The following is a 14,835-nucleotide window of genomic DNA, read 5'->3' on the forward strand; positions in this document are numbered from 1 at the left end:
TCTCTCATCCCCCTGTTCCACGAGCGGTCCGCGGAGTCGCGGCGGCGGCGGCGGCGGCGATGGATACGAGAGAGCCTCGTCGTCCGTGAAACGCACGCGGTGCCGGCGTACGACGGGGTGGCGATGACGCAAAGTCAGCGCGGGCCAATGGACTCGGCTCTGGAAACAGCCGGAGCGGTGCACGACTGCCGGCTCGCGATTGGGCGTGGCTCCGAGGGGGGCACCCTCGACTCCCCGCTGCCGATGGGGTGGGGGAAATCCCCAAAGTGTGCCCCGGGGTGTAATATCATACCGCTAGGTGGATAAATAGACGTAGCGCGAGGCTACGTCGGCGCGCCGAGGGGCTAGAGACGGCGCGGACGGGTGGAGAGGCGGATATAGGAGGGAGATGACGGACGGAGGAAAGTAGGGGGAAGAGACGGAGGTTTCGGGGATATATATGCGAAACGCGCGCGTAGGGAGGATACGGCGAGAAGAAGGAGGAGGAGGAGGATGGGGAGGTCGCGGATGGTTGCTCGAGGCCAACCGGGGAAGAGGTGGGGTCCAGGTCTGGTTAGAAAATGGTCGCGAGGGGCACTGAGGGAGTGAAGGGGGACGCGCACGAGGTAAACGAGGAATCGGGTGACTGTGCACCGCGACGACGGCGAACTAGAACAAATAATGGTTGTAGTCAGCCTCAGCTTCCGGAGAGGTATTTTCCAGTCGCATAAATCGCGCTCCGGGCACGCACGGCGGGGAATGTGGGGCCCCTCGGAGGGCACGCTTGTGGCCTAGCTCTCCGGAGAAGCGCCGCTCACGTCGACAGGGAGGCTGACCTACGACGAGATGAGAAATATTAGCGAATATCCAAGGACAGGGGTTGATATTAGAACAACATAACGAAGTAACATTCAGAAGTCTTCTTAATTCCCTCCTATAAATAAAATATTAAGATATAAATAGCGATTTCTAAAACAAAAAAGGCAACTCTTGTTCCTTTATACCACCCACTACTTTTTAATTTACGAAGTTAATTATCAGAGGAGATCGCACGTATAGCGTCGTTCCAAAGACCTATCCTTGACACGGAAATACTTTCGTGCGAAAATGCGAATGTATAATTTGTTTCCCATATAGGTCGGATCGATAATTACATTGCAAGAGATACTTAACGCGTGGCAAACTTGCGTTACTCCGATAGTCTTCCGCAAATCTAATTCTACATTGCGGCACCTATAATTATACGGTCGTCCGAAATTTTCATCGATATTATACTCAGCGGATACCTCCACGTTCTTGCATCAACAATCTTTGCACGTACGGACGTGCCGCGAGATCCAAATGCATTTCAACAAGCGGATGTACGGATGTACCTTACGCGCGGTAATTCGAGAATCCCCGGATCGACCGTTGTTCGGGACATACAGATATTTCGCTGAATCGCTGTAACTCTATTACATCGGTGAACGAAATGGATGGGTCTTTTTCTGCAAAGTGTCAGTCGTTCGTGGATCTAGTTACGACGCGTGTTACGCCGGCAGCGAGAAAGGGGACAAAATGTACGAAACAATTTAAACCTAAAGAAGTAACATATTTTCGTCTACACATTTTGCAGCTGCACGAATTAAATCTATTCGGAGTGCAGGGTTACTTTTAGAAAGTGACAAAACGTTGCTTATAGCTGTTGCTCTCTCTCTCTCTCTCTCTCTCTCTCTCTCTCTCTCTCTCTCTCTCTCTCTCTCTCTCTCTCTGTTTAATAATTTCTCCGAGTTTTAATTTGCGTGAAAAAAAAAAAAACAGATCGACAAAGTAGAAATTCAATTTTAATCGCGATCCAAAATTTTACACGCCATATCCGCTGTAAATATATTCGCGATTCTTTTTCGGCGCGCTACGTATTCGCGGAGGTAAATAACGGCGCAAGAATCTGCTGGCGTGTGGGGAACGATCGGTAGATTTAGTGCGGGGAAAACGAGCTATCATCGAGAAAAGCTTGGCGCGCCTGCGAGCTGCTATCATCTCGCATGCGATTTTGTAGAATGCTGAGCGCAGTGTGTAGCGGAACAGGATGTTGTCAGCTGAAATTAAATTTTCCTCCGAGAGCGGCGGGTCGCTCAGCAACCTGATATTGTGGGCGTTTTAAGCTACGTACACATCTACAAGCACGCGCGCGCCGATGATGCCGTCGCGAAATGTTCGCTCTGTCGCAATCCCGAAACTGTCGCATGCACCGAAGAAATAATGATTTGTCCAATCTTTAATCATGTGTGATATTTTCGCATTAATCGATATAAAAATATATGTACATTTAGCTTCAGAACTTATGATATTTGTTATAATTTATGGTGATCAGTTCTATTTTTTGCAAATTGTTAATTTAGCTTAGAATAGGATATAGAAATTCTTAGAAAAGAGATATCGTTACGTTAAAATGCTTAAAATGTTTTAAATTTTGTAGAAAATTTTTAACTATTTTATCTTTTTTTAAATCCATTTTTGAGAGAAAAAGTTATCTTGAAAAATATTTAAAAAATTAAAATTAATTGTTTTTATAAATGCTCTTCATCTTCATTGTCCTTGCTATAATTAAAATTATCTAAGTAACGTGAGATTACAAAAATAATGTACTCACGGGGCACGAAAATATCTCCCTCCGATCCTGGTGAAAAAAAAGTCGCGACAATGGCGGGACACCCGGTTTTCTTGGACTTCCCCGCTTGGTTACTCCTGGGGTAGCGGATAAATGGCTACCTCGTTTCTCGTGCACCCTTGAAGTTGATTGTATCAGGGGGCGGGAGGGAAAAGAACTGTTGAAAGAACGAACAAAGAAACGGGCAAAAGAACGCGGAAAGCGGCGAACGGAGCAGATGACATCGCCTTCCACAACGCGACTATTCAACGTGTTTGCCGTACTCTGTGCGAGTTATTATGAATTGCACTAAATTGATATCTTCCATTGAGCGTACCATTCGAATCTTATTTTAAACGAAGGCAGGAATTATCGAATGCATTAATCGCTGAGAAAATATTTTTTTGCGTATTTTTTATTAAATACATTTAATATTTTTTATTAAATACATTTTTGACTGGTGATTTATTTATCGAAACAAGCACATTGGAAAAATTTTAAATGATAAAAGCATTTGGTACAGCGTTCGTTCCATTTGATATTTTATTAATTTGTTCAATAATTTTTCTCTCTTCCAATATGTTAAAAAATCTTTTTTTACTTGGTGCGTAACTTTTTTTTATCTTGTTTGTCTTTAAATCATTCAATACCGTATATTAAATGTATAAATCTCGTATTGCATTTTTTATCTATATTCATAATGCAAACACAGAATTGTCACGCTACAGTAAGCTTCAAACTATATCGCTAATTTTTCCCGTTTTATTACGCTATATCGTCAAACATACAAATCACTGAAATTATACCAATTTTGATCTCAAAGCTATTTTAATCTAAAAACTCTCACTCATTTGCACGCTGTCAAATCAGCAATAATATTCACGGTAAAGTTATTTATATCCCACATTTAACGCTATATAAGCGCGACTTTCACCCCGTGACATTGTGCGCAGTCTTCGAACAAGACAAACAAAATTCAGCATTATATGGGTGGTGCTAAATATGAATACGGACGAAAATATAGAAACCGTAATTTGCCGATCGGGCAAACAAGACCCCCGTCCTTGGATATTTATGAATTATTCTCGAAGCGACGGCGCGGCATTGTCATCGCGCGTGCGGTGGCTTATGAGCTCGGTTATCTTCCTTGATACCTGGGGATCACTTTGAAATAAATGATTCTCGGCGCTTTGTGCGACCAACGACATCACCATTAACGACCCTCTCGTCCGGCGAGTACGCGGTGACGGGGGTTGATCGCTATAAATTACGACTGGGCATTAGAACGTAAAACTGTGGGGCGCGACAGTAGATTTGTTTGCGGGATCGTCGTGCATCACCGAGGGATTCGGGCCCGATCCGATGGCCGCGCATTGCCATTTCCATCGGGATCGCAATTATTGCCTCGGAGAACGGTTATTAGAAGTAAATAGTTCCATGCGGCCGGGTAATAGAAGCGACTGTCTATCGGCTCCTATTGAATCGCCAATCGATAACGCCAATGACGAACTATTTTCCAAATTCGTGGAGCGATGCCAATACTAAATATCTTATTCAATAACTTTCAGGGAACGAAAAATACTAGGAAAAATGATGTTAATTCATATCTATTAATTAAGCATTATTACTTGACTATTATATTTATTATATTGCTAATATAATAAATAAAAATGTCAATAAAAATTCATCAAAATTTAATCAATTCTAACTATTTAAATCACACATATGCCGTTAAAAAAGTTTACATATGTAATAAATAGTATATATAACATGCTAATTTACGTTATATTATAAGATAATTGGTAGCCCAAAATATTGAAAAATATGCCACTTGAAAAGAAAGTCGAAACGATTTAGAAAGCACATTTTGATGAGGACCGTAAGGGGTTGTTACAAAAGTGCGTGCGTCGGAATACATTATGAAAAGTAATAAAACGCGTATTGCAGCACATGACAGGTCCCCTGCACGAGGAGAAAGCTCTTTCTCTCTCTTTCTCTTTCTCTCTATGAACGAGCGATAATCTGTCGCGGTAAACGCATCTGTTGTCGCGAGCAGGTGCGGCGTTTCAATTCGCGCCGAAAGTGGATTAAGGGCCGGCCCGCGTTTTTGTTGGGTCACGTGCGCCAGTCAAAATAAATCTGTTCTTGTAATCGGATTTACGGGCCGTGGGCCGATAAACTACCGGGCCGGTTATGAACTTTAAACAGCCAGTCGCGCGCGCGCGCGGCCGTCGACGGTCGGCGCATCATAGTTTCGCCGCATAATTTCGTTTGCAACCGTAACCACGTGTCCGCTTTTCGGTTTGGCTTTAACACGTTCGCAACATTGTGCACCACCGGTGATGCACTTACCGGTGTATTTTTCCCGTACTAATACGCGACTGGGCACAGTCTGTATCACATTTGGCCGTTGTGCATCGCCAAAATGTATCTAATTTATTTTTGTACAAATGATATACTTTCATACTCAAAGTAATATACAATTTTGCATATTAAAAATATATAAATGCGATAAACCATTTAACGCGTTAGTCGTTTGTCTTTTTTGAAAACAAACAACGGTATGTCTTGCAGCAGCAAGAATTTGCATTTAAATTAGCCACATGATTCATCTCTTTCATATTTTTCATGCATTTAAAATAGACACATTTAAAAACCACTCTAGATTTTAACAGCAAAATATTCCTCTCGTCAAACGTTTAAGATATGCGCAATATATTATATATTTCCTATTATTATTTCAATATTATTAACTGTTCCGATGCTATCTCGAAAATATTCAGAGAATGCATTTCAGCTTTCAATCCGCACACTCGCAGAATAACGATCTGTCGCGTTTCCGTCAAGCATGGGTAGCGTACGGAAGTTTATAAAAATGTTATGAGGAGTTTAATTGGCCGACGTTTAATTACTTCGGCTACCGCCGCCGTCGCCGCCGAAAAGACGGCGCGGGGTAGCAAAAGGGGTGGCCGGACTAATTGCGAAGTTTTCTACTTCGATTTTCCGGCAGGCTGCACGCTGCCGCGCCATTTCCCGGCTGCCGGTTGTTCGAATTAAACGCGAATGCAGTTTTAAACTGGGGAAGAGCGCCCCGGGGAACACCAAGTATTTTATACGGGATTAAACGCGACAAGCGCGTACGGTAAAAAGCGGCCAAAGAAATCAATAATCTCGCGTTATACGCGCGTTCCGCGTCGCTATTTTATTTTCCCGTCTGCTCCTCTCGCGCGATACCATAATCGCGATAAAATAATCACCAAAAGTGAACATTCCGTCTCGCAGACAGTGAGTCAACGTACGGAATAATAATGTGGAAAATTATTTATGAGTAGCGTTGCTAAAAAGAAGATAAAAAAAAGATATATATACCTCATGCACATCCTAAATTTAACTATCTATATAATTTATTAAAATTATATAATTTAAAAATTAAATTCTTTTTGTCTTGTTATTCCTTGTAATTTCTATATATCAGTGTTTCCGATATTAAACCGAATATTTAATCAATCTTTTCTGCAAAATCACAACACATTCATGATCATTACCATTTAATCGCCGTTAATCGCGCACGCAAATATCTTAAAAATCGTAATTCGCGATGATTCGAGTTTCCCCAAACCAGAAAAACGTCTTCGACGTGAATCGACACTGTTTGTAAACGATCGGAGCCCGATTATAATAACGGTCGGCTGGTTTGCGAAACTCGCTCGCTGCAAGCGATTGTCGTTCGAATGCGGTGCATTCGGCTCGCATTGACCGGGAACGCGAGTGCACGTCGAGCACATCGCGGCTGATCGCTCGCTCGATAAGCATTCGATGTGAGCCGATCCGAACGTAGCGGACATCGGATGCCATGCCGGTCTAACGGAAATAAGCCCGAATATCGAAATCTGCTCGACGGTCATTTGTGACGTTCGTCCGGCATCCTCTCGTCGCGCCGTCGGCGAATGCGCCATCGCGGTTTCGCGAATCAATCGACAGACCTTTTGATCGTGGCACCGCGCATAAACAACTTTATTCTGCGGTAAAGCTTGGAAAGACCTTTCGCAAGTTAGACGATTATGAACTTTGTTTTACTTTATTTTAACACTTTAATGAGTATTACTACACTAGATATATTAATAGGATTGGATTTTATTTAATAACTCATGCTAAATACTCATGTAAACGCTCTTATGTAATCTTAACAAATTTGATGAATACTCTGTAAAAAAATGGCAAACCACCGATTAATAATTTTTTTAGTATTACATTTTTTATTATCGCGTCACTCGTATGAAAATATGTACATTTTTTAGTGTCACTTTTACTTTGAAAATTATTTCTACAAAATCTATGTAAAATTACGTGTATAGTTTTACAAGGATTTTTAACATAGATTAAATTAATGTTTGACATGTCTGATGTTTTTCCGAAAATTTCTCTCGTGCCGTATTGAAATGTACGATCGATAATCGTCGAATAATGGTCGCTGAAAAATCCGGTAAGAGACGAAGCGACGCGATTTCGTCGATGCAAACAGATTGTGTGCAATTTAATAAAAAAAACGCTCGCGCGAATCTCATGCACATAATATCCGACATGATATATTTGTAATTTAATGATATATATTTTTTAATTTAACGTGGCTGCCGAACGCGGCGCGGCTTTTGTGCGTCCCGCGCGTATTTGCAATGTATATTTGTTAATTTAATGCAAACAATTTATCGCGGAGTTAAGCAATAATTTTTCACAATTTTAGCGCGGATAATCGAGCGTGCTACACGCTGATGTATGCGCGCAAATTTTAATCATCTGAAAGCCGTGAGTTAATTTCACATCGAATTTAATTCGGTCGGCCGTGTCGCGTCAAATTTTTTTTCTCCAAAGAAAAATAATGAAGACGGTATACTGACAGTTGTATTTAATTAATATAATTCAAAATAATAGGGATAATAAAAAAATAATAAAAATAAGGTAAGATAATTTCTGCTGCGCAAAAAAATGCAATAAACTCTTTTCTTTTGTACATGATAAATAGAAAATGATATATAATCTTTTCACGAATGAATTCTCAAAGTTCAAGTCACAATGTTACACCAGCATGATATTGAAATTCTTCGTAATCGTCGATTATCTCGTAGATCAATTTCGAGAGCCGCGGAGGACGTAAAAAACCGCGGGAAAATCGCTTCGGCTCTTGCGGACGGGGACGGAAAATATTACGATTAAAGCCGCTCGAATTAGCGCGGGAGGGAGTAGGGGCGCGTGGGGCAATAGAATAATCATGCGAGACGTTAACCTGTTAGGCATTAGTGGCGCATGATAGGCACGCTGCGGGTGGCGTCGCGTCGGGATGAAACGAGAGTGGCTGCGGGGATACAGACGAAATAGATTGAGAGAGAGAGGGTGGAAGAGAGAAGGAGGGAGAACAAGAGATTCATTCTCTCCCTTTCTCTCTCTCTCTCTCTCTTTCTCTCGTCAGGGAGTAAAACAATTACGGCTCCGCGTCGACGTACACTCGACCGAGCACCCCTCGTATCGTGTTCAGCAGCCCCGCACACTGTAGGGGTGTTCTTCGGCCTTTGGCGACGCGCACGAATCACCGCTGCGAGCCCGCTTGACGCGCATTCACCGAAACCTCGTTGAAAATCTCAGCGCACGCTATTCCACTAGAATTACAGGTATTGAGACCGGTATAAAGCCCACTTTAAACGATCTGCAATTCGAGATAGTATTCTATGCACGATCGAAGAGCTTATCTTTCCCCAAATCATCTTAAACTTGCATTTACAAAAAATCGAGATCTTTTGTGAGTTTGTAAGAGCGTACGTAAAATTTTCAAAAATATGAATTTAATATTGTTTTTGAAAATAAGCTTTTTAACACTATATCGAACTGTGAACAGCAAAGAGAATCTGGATGGATTTAGCAGTACATAATACTCATAAAATTAAACAAAAACACATAGTTAAATGCGTAAAGATTAAATTAATCCTGACAGAGATGGTATCAAATCTATTCAAATAATTTCGAGTCTATACGAAATTGTAGGATTTAAATAGAAAATTTACACGTTCTTTGTGCATCAATGAGAATCTCGTCGCGACAGATGATTTCCTCCAAGAAAATTTTTGCAACTTCGATGCTGCGAACTCGTTCGGGATGACCCCCGCCTATTAAAATGCCGCGGCGTTCTGCCGGAGTTCTAAGTAGTAAGAACGGCGCGCATTTCCAACGGTGACAACGAAGAATTAAGCTCGTGGCCCGCGGGCTGTGTAACTCGGCCGAATTATTACTCCGGGACCGAGAAGTTTAAATCGTCCCGACGTGGCCCGTCTTCAGCCGGGGGGCACGCGATCCCCCGGCTCGCTCACCGACAAATTTAAATCTCGCTAAGCCCGGCCATTAGTACGAAGCGCAAACAGCAAACAGTGCATTAAACTGCGCCTCTGTATGCACACGCGTACGCGCACATCCTTAAACGCGCGAAGCCAAGTGTCTGTTCCCACGGGGATTTCGCGACCGACCTTACGCACCGCGTGCGTGTGGATCCATTCGTTCGATCATTCGTTCGTTCGTTCGTTCGTTGCGCCTCTCTGCCTGATGTTTACGCGCGCTCATCCAAACGCGTCCAGACGAGCGGGGGCTGCTCGCTCGGACGTGACATCGCGCGGAGTCCACACCTCGTAATGGTTATTTCGCTGGTAAAATTAAATTTGTAAATACGCGGTCACGTATCGATCGCGTGACGAGAACCCGTTAAACTGTAGAAACTGAAACTCGAACTACCGTCTCTCAAACTAGAATGTATTTAAGATGGAAAAGTGTTGAGTCCGTTCAATTTCTAAAATCGGCCAATTTTCTAATGAGAAAAATATTTATCGATTTTACATGATTCAGATTGCATTGTGTTTGAAACTTTTTATTAATAATAACTTTCTAAAGGATAAAAGGAGAGTATCGAACGTTTCTCGTTCGTCTGTTTTCCGCGACTACGTATGTACGTCGGTATTTGATATATTCGTATAGTTTTATTTTACTTGCGGAAACGACTCTGATATCGGCGCAAAAGCGGCCAAAAGTTTTGAGACACATGCCTGAACTTTCCCAAGGAAGCTATACATTATAAATATCGGGCTCCTTTTCCCAGCGTCTCGTTTTGTTCTGTGCCGACGAATATTTTCTAATCTCCTCAGAGAAAATTATTCTTTCCTTTCTCTTTAGCCTTTTCCCGGTAAGATAAATGTGTATAATTTCTTTGTTTACAAGTTGCTGTGTATTATTTCCAACTTCGATAAATAAGTTTTTAATTTTATAATATATTAGTAACTATATTAATATAGATTTGATAATAAATTTTTTTCGATATTCAAGTGCATGTCGACATTTTTAATAAAGAAAGATAAATTATAACTTCTTTAAAGAATCCATTATTAGACAATAATTTTATAGAAGGAGATCGCGGAATATTCTGTGTAAGAATGTTGAAGTTTTTATTCGAGGGAATATATCGTGCAACTGTGGAAATTTTCAAAAAACAGATTAAAAAAAGATTTTGAAATAATAAACGTCTTAATGTGAAAGGGCAATATGTTAAGACGTAATCAAAATTAGGTGCACCTAATAGCCCATGGGCTACAAGGAAAACGCGCGAGGAGATTAAGCGGAGCCACGCTCGAACAAAATTTCTCGGCTCTCTGTCGCCGCAGCAACGGCGGCGAAGAAGCCGGGAAGAAATCAATGCCGAAGGATAACACGCGTCCTTGCTCAGGGACGAGCAGTCTCCGGCTGCTGCTCTCGAGACCTCGACCAAGCGAAAACTTTGTCCAAGAATCTAATATCATCCTTGGCTCGCACACGTTCTCAGAATTCCATAGTATGCCAGGACTGTACGCGGTACACGATATCCTCCTTCTGTTAGGAGAGCGCGACAGGATTTCACCCTTAATCGCCTCGAGATCCTTGTAATTTCGTCTCGGACAAACGTTTATAATACTCAAATACGTTGTACTCAAATATGGTGCATTAATTTCTGCTATACATTTTTGTTGCGCTAAGTTTTTAAGAAATATTTCAAATAATCATGACTCTCCAAGTTTTTGTGCGGTTGTCTCGAATTGTTAACTCGGACACGCAGATATTATAGAAAAACACAAATTACAATGTTACCAAAAATAATGACAGTGTACGCTCTGTCTCTTGCAGCAATTTTTTATCTTTTTTTCTAAAATTTCAGTTTTAATTATATCAATTTCTTACGTATTTCTTACGTTGATAATTCTAAATTATTAATATTCAAAAATTTTTTGCTCGAATCATGCAACTGAAGTCACATATTGAGTTATCTTCAATCGGGTACTTTCTGGGCCGGTATTTCACAGAATACTCGTCATAACTTCGATAGCATTATTGCTGGAGAAAATCATCCTTCCTTAAACACGAGATTTTTGTCACATATTTGCGCGGAAACTCCTAAAGCGCAAGAACGTAATACGATTCAAGAGATATACGCGTGCGTGCACGCACGCATGCACGCACTCATGACATAGGGGCCACCCGTGCCCGCACATTCCAAGGATAATACATGGGTCCCGCGACTTCCGCGCGGACGGCCAACGCGGTGGATCACGCAGGAGGGAAGAGGATCCGCTGGCAAGCAGGGAGAGGGAGAGGACAACGATGGCAGGACGAGGGAGAGGAGAGGAGCGAACGGAGTGGAGGAAAGAGAGAGAGAGAGAGAGAGAGAGAGATTCGCAGGAACGACGGGGAAGGGCGGGTTGCTATCTTAGCCACCACAAAGCAGTGATAACATTTTCCCTCCCGGACAGAAGCCTAGCCACCCTTCTCGTCGCTCCCAGGTCGATATCCGGATAACGCTGGTTGCCCCGGGCAACCGGAAGGCCACGCCCGCGCCTCCGAAACATGGCTGCCGCCGCCCTTGCTTCCGGTGGTGCGGGAGGAAGGGTAAGCGGAGTGCTCGCTCCGCGAGGGTGGCGAGAAGAGTAGACGGAGGAAGCGGAGGAGGACGCGGACGGATAAAACGCGAGAGGCTCGAATTATCATAATATTGGTCATTGCCTGCTGCTTCTCTCTCTCTCTCTCTCTCTCTCTTCTCTCTCTCTCTCTCTCTCTCTCTCTCTCTCTCTCTCTCTCTCTCTCCCTCCCTCTCTCGCTCTCTTTCTCTCTCTCTGCTCCAGAAAGACAGAAAGCGAAGTAGCTGACTATCAGATCCCTTCTACCTTGTGTGTACACCGTCCCGGCGACTTATTACCATTCCACTCCACACCACACCGTGCTGTTGAAGCACCGTGTTGTGCATGTACGTGTGACCGTAGCTAATGCTCTCTTCGCTTCACGCTTACCCTCGACAACGAAGAAGACTTTCCATCGTTTCTCTCTTTAGCGCTAAGTTTCCGCGATAAAACCAAGCACGGCTGATCCTGTGCGTTTCTTTGGTCTCGTCGTCCCGCTTTGATAGCTCAATGGCGCAGTTAAATTTGTCGAGTTTTTATGCAAAGAGCCCCTACGTCTTTTCGATTAATAAATTGCATATTGTAATTAATAATTTGCATTTTTTTTAAAATAAGAATAGTAATCGGCAAATAAAATACATTAATAATTTAATTTGTGATTGTTGTATTAATATTTAAATAAGATTCTAACTTGCGGCACTTTATGCTGCACAGCATAACATGGTTCCAAACTCACATAATGCTATTGGCTTCTACTGAGTCGTCAACATCTCTACATGCCTAAGATGTTTACTACCGATCTTACAGATTTCATTATTTTGCAATTATAATCAGAGTAAAGCAATAAATAAAAGGTCGCTTCCTCTCTCGAAGATCGTTGTTAAAAATTCTTTTCGACATTTTTGAATAAAGTAGAATTTTCAATGGGTTGATATGCGAACAGAAAAGTTCGAGTCCCCGATTGATACTGATTGTGAGAAAGAGAAGGGAGAGGAGAGGGGATAAGAATTGGTGCACCCAGATCGAAAATATTTCCGCGTTTCACGGGTACGCTCGACGGATCAGAGGGATCTTCTCTCTCTCCTCGCATAATGAACCTCGTTCCCATCGCTTCTAATTGTCAACCACCGGCACGTTATTTACCCCCTGAGCGAGGAGAGTTATGAAAGGGGGGCGACGCGAGACTCACCTCCTCCTTCTTCATCTCCCCTGTAAGTATATACGGGCCGGCACACGCCTTTGGCACGGGCGCCGCGCTTGTATCCGTGGTGACAATGCAAACCGAAACAAACACTTAGCGGCACGTGAACGGCACGTGGCCGACAGGATATATTGCATTCCGAATGCACACACACTTGACGGACGATTAAAGGGGTGTTGCACGCGCGAAGAACCACGATCGTGACAACGATACGATTCTCCCTTCCTCCCGCCCTTTCGTTTTTTTCCGCTGACTACCTACTTATGCTCATCGCGAGTCGAGATAGTTGTAACTTGTCTACCAGTTATGTCCTTTACGTTTAGACAAAGAAAAGCAGCTGATAGGATGTCCATTAGCATTTGTATCGAAATTACTGTCAGCTTAGTTAAGTTAAGATAGAGTGTGCTTAACATTATACTGTGATTGCTGAACGGAAAGAAATATGACGAACAAGAAGTGAAATTTATAACTCATTTAATCTACGATAAAAATCAGTCGAAAAATTAATTGAATAAGTGGATTTTCTTTCTCCTATTATAAGAAAATCTGTTCTTTGTAATTTATATTCGTAATACGATCATTGTTTTAACTAAACGAGAATTATATATTTTTATTTTAAATGGAATTTTTTTTAGTGAGAAATTTTTTATAAATTTCTAATTACAGATAGTGATTTTAATTAGGAGCTTGACAATGTAAACGAGTATGCTGAAATCGCGAATCATTTGGAATACATAACGAATGAGCGATAACGTTGCAGTGTTATAAATAATCGTCTAAGAGCGTTGTTTGATAAATTGCGCTAAGTCGAACTCTTTCAGCGCAATTAAATTATTGGTAAATGTTTATCTACGATTTAGTGTCTATCTATCTATCTACCTACCTCTGAATTTTCCTTCTCGACCCTGGACTCCTCGACCCTCTTATCGCACGCGCGCAATTATTTTATCACCTCGCGAGATATAGCGTTTACCCACATGCAACGTGTTTGAGATAATGCAATAATAGTTGCTTTTGTAAACTGTAGCATCATCGTTATTCGGAGCACGCGTGCAAGTCTTACGCACACGTGTCATAAATCTGTGCGGTCTAATGTGAATCTCGTAATACTTGTAAATCTAACGATTTCATAATGAAATTTGCAATTTGCAATGCTAGTTTTGCGTCATTATTTGGTAAATATTAATCTCTTTTTTTTAATCTAAAAATAAAACTAATATGACACTTGCCATATGACGGATTTATGAGATGTGTTAATCGATTACGGGGTGTGAAAAGAAATTATGTGACGAGAAAACAAGTTGTCCTACAATGAATTAGCACGCGTTTGATAGTCTTATCACTGACAAATGCAATATCAATACAAAGTTCTATTGCGACATTGATTTTATTCCCGTATTGAAATTGCGATCAAGTATCATACCCGTACAGAAAGATACGAAAGACAATTTGTTTTATCGCTTTCGCTTATCAATTAATTGATCTAATCGCTCTAAGCGGCTTTTCTGCAGAGCGCTGATTCTTACAAGATTACCTATAATAGCAACATTAAATTACGCCACGCTAAACAGATAAAAGATAAATTAACTCAGCTGCATTTGTACTCAAAATGCTTGATGCACGTGGCTATTTTTATCGCTCTCGATTCGCACACGCAAGAGCGCGTACTCACGTGCGCAAGACACTAATAGTCTTTTGCAAACCGCGTCGCGTCGTAAATTTTCCTCTCTGCGACGCGTGGAGAAATAGGAGAGAAAAGCAAACGCGGGAAGAGAAACGGAATGACAGGGAGGGAAAACGGTGCTGTGGAGTGGAGGAGAGGCGCGTTTCAAGCGCGATGCTCCAAGTGCTGCGGGATGCGGCGGCGGCGGCGGTGACGGCCGTTATCTTCGTCACGATCGAGGAATGTAATATCGTCACCCCAAGCGACAAGAGTTGCCTTCGTATCGCCGTTTAGAATACCGTCTTCGTGTGGGGGGGACACGGGGACAGGGATTAAACTGCAATGAAAATCTACTCATTCTGCGCTCCACCGTCGCGCGTCGCCGCCCTCTTCTCTTTTCCGCTTCGTA

Source organism: Temnothorax nylanderi, unplaced genomic scaffold, assembly GCF_030848795.1.
Source record: "Temnothorax nylanderi isolate EJ_2023f unplaced genomic scaffold, tnyl_v1.0 TNYL_tig0064_pilon, whole genome shotgun sequence".
NCBI classification, from domain to species: Eukaryota; Metazoa; Arthropoda; class Insecta; order Hymenoptera; family Formicidae; genus Temnothorax; species Temnothorax nylanderi.